Source organism: Scardinius erythrophthalmus (assembly GCF_964197995.2).
Source record: "Scardinius erythrophthalmus genome assembly, chromosome: 16".
Classification (NCBI taxonomy): Eukaryota; Metazoa; Chordata; class Actinopteri; order Cypriniformes; family Leuciscidae; genus Scardinius; species Scardinius erythrophthalmus.
Window position 1 is genome coordinate 9,796,003 of NC_138236.1, and position 3,525 is coordinate 9,799,527.

Consider the following 3,525-nt stretch of genomic DNA (forward strand, 5'->3'; position numbering starts at 1 on the left):
TGGGTCACATTTTTTCATTTTGTTTTAAAACAGCCTGTCCATTGTGTAGTATTCTTTGAATTATTAGTTGGATCTATTAGGTCCACTATCAGCCTGGGAAATTCGTGAAGGTTCCTTTCATTTGGGTGATGATTGACAGACGGATATTACCTGTATAACGCCGCTGGTTACAACAATGTTTTCAGTTAGTCTTAATTAACATTCCATTAACCGGTTGTCACGCATGCCCACTAGTTCAGTGTTGTGGGAAACAAAGCTCTTTAATGGAAATCAGTTGTCAAATATGCCTCGTAGAACTGACACCAATGCAGGTGTCAGTTCTACGAGGCATATTTGACAACTGATTTCCATTAAAGAGCTTTGTTTCCCACAACACTGAACTAGTGTTTAGTGAACTCTGTACATAAGCCTCAGGGTTTTTACAAGAACACCTAAGTCAAGAAGCTGTTGTGTGAAAGTATCTTTTACAACAGTAGCAAGTGTGTAAAACACTTTTTTTGTCATTTTCAAAAGAAAATCCAAAACCCACTGCTGTTGTTGTTACAGGTCATTTTTAAGCATTGTTAGAGTATTTTATATATATATATATATATATATATATATATATATATATATATATATATATATATATATATATATATATATATATATATATATATATATATATATATATATATAACTTTTTGTCATTTTTATGTACTTTTGTAATTTTTAGCATTTTTTAATATTTTTATTTAGCTTTAATTGATCAAATTTCAGCTTTAGTTTTAGTATACGTTATTTTATTTCAGTTACTTAACAAGGAAACATTTAATTGTTTAAATTTAACTTAATGCTTTTTTATTTAATATTTATATTTTATTTCAATTTAAAAAAATAGTTTAACAATAACAACATGCTGATTTACCATATTTGTCTCATTTACAGTAGTATCTTTGCCATTTTCTAACACAAGTCAGACTTTAAAAACATTAACATTTTAATAACACTAAATGTAATTGTAAAAATTACATAATAAATAACACTGTAATTGTAAATGCAATTTTTTTTTACCGTACTGTACATCATAATGTTACTGCCACTGGTAGCATTTAAAATGATTGATTTAGTGTTGTATTTTTTATTTATTTGAATAGTACAAAATTGTAATATCTGTTACTTAAGGGTTATCTTGTATTTTCAATTTATTCAGACAACATGCCTATAGTAGCCCACTATAGCCAATACAGTTTTAATGTAATTTTTCATTATCGCCAAGTTTCATGTTAACATCAAAAATTTTTTTTTTATTAGATTATTTAAGATTATTTAATGTCAGTCCAACGCTATTCATCATTCTATGGATTTAAAATGATTCTCTATAAAAGCAGGTCTTGCAGCGCGCATGCGTGTGGGCTGGGGCAAGACGACTGTCTAATTGAGTGAAATAATCTTCCTCTTTGACTCTCTATTGTGGCGTGAGGCAGTTTGAGTTGAGCTTTCACGCTGGAGTCAGTATAGCGGTTTATCTGGGCTTTGTTTGGGAGTGAGAGTTTTGAAATTCATGACCGGGAACTGTTGGACCATAATGACAGAGAAAACGAAGACTGCCGAGTCCCTCAGACGAGTCATTTTTATCCCCGGCAGTCGAACACACCCCTGTTCCTCTCACCATCCCTCTTTTCCCTATGTCTATTGTTTCTTTACTATTTTAGGAGGGGGGGGGGGGGGATAACCAGACAAGGGAATAAAGCAGAATATGTGGGGCTGAAGGCCTATAAATATCTCTCTGTGGCACTGATCTCAAAATAGGATTTATGGGCCCGTTCTGAGTCTTGGCATTAGTTGTCGTTGTGGTGTTCTAGAGAGAGCAGAGCTGACCAGAGGAAACCGTAGTGCATTCTTTTCTGTCGTGGAGAGCTGGAGTAAACAGTTTAGTCTCTAGTCTCCATTTTCAGATATCTGTAAATAGCTTGAATACTAAAATGTATAAATATATGCTAAAAGAAAAGATTTACGAGACCTCAAATATGCGCCTGTGAAAGAGACTTCTCGTGAAGTGAGGAATTCATAAGTGCATATAAGTTTTCGTAGCCTGTATACAACAACTTTATTGGGCACAGTTAGATTCATCATACATAATGCATTGGCTATCTTTCATTGTTTAGTTAATCGTCAATCCTAAATTACCCAAAACAAACATTTATTAATTTAAGTGGCACCACTTTACTCACAAACTAGCTGCGATCCGTTTAGCCTGCAGGCTCTAAATGGATTAAAATAGCAGTGTCATATTAAATAAAAATATTTTTAGAGACATTATATTTTACAATTTTTTTTTTTTTTTGAACACAAAAGCTTATTTGTAACCTATGTGTAGTCTTAGTAAACACTACTTTAAATGTTTGAGGTTGGTTTAAAAAAATAATAATTATGAAGTCTCACCAAGGCTACATTTATTTGATCAAAAACTATTGTGAAATATAATTTCAATTTAAAACAGTATTTCTATTTTAATACATCTTAACCCTTTTTTATTATAATTATTTTTTTTATTTTGATATATTCGGAAGTGAACTGTAGCTTTACACACAAAATTACGCAGATCTTTTCTTTTTTTTAAATACATTTATTAGTTAGATTTGTCTAAATATTGATAAAATATATATTTTCTTGCATCACACTGTTTTTTTGCTGTAGGTCTTGTGAAATGGTAAATTTCAAAGAATGTCTCTACTACATAACTTAATGTAATAGCATGGTAAAAACACATGAACATTCAAAACGTTAATTATTCACTCAAAGTTACTGATCAGATACAATGATTATAATTGAAATATAAAGTTATGACTTTTTTTTACAAGCTTATGTTCCACCAGGTCCAAGACCCAGGAATGCAAAAGGTGTATACAGTTTTTTTTTTTATTTTTTATGCATTACAAGGGTTAAAATGTAATTTATTCATGTGATGGCAAAGCAGAATCTTCAGTGTCACATGATCCTTCAAAAAAAAAATTCTAATATGCTGATTTGGTGCTCAAGAAACATTTTTTTATTTTTATTATTAAAAACAGAAGTTCAAAAGAACAGCGTTATCTAAATAGAGATTTTTTTTAACGATGTAATTCTACACTGTTACTTTTGAGCAATTAAATGCACCCTTGCTGAATAAAAGTATTAATTTCTTTGAAAAAAAGGGGACTTTGAAAAGTCCCCCTGTAGTCAGTTAAATGTTATCCTTTAAAACTCACCTTATATCATCAAAATTACACATTTAAAAGTTTTTTCAATGCCCTAAAATAGCTTGAATGTAACTTACACCATGAATATGCAAATTAGCCCCGCCTCCACTGTCCACTCACCCACTCACACCAGCACAGGGATCCACTCATTGACGATCACGTTGATCTGATTGGTTACAAGGTAGTTTGTGACATCAGAAACACCAGCGATTTCAAACCGCATGTCTTTGGTTCACTGTTTTATGGCGAAAATATTCAGCAATGCAATGGTCATGTTAATGACTTATGAATTTGCACATAACTT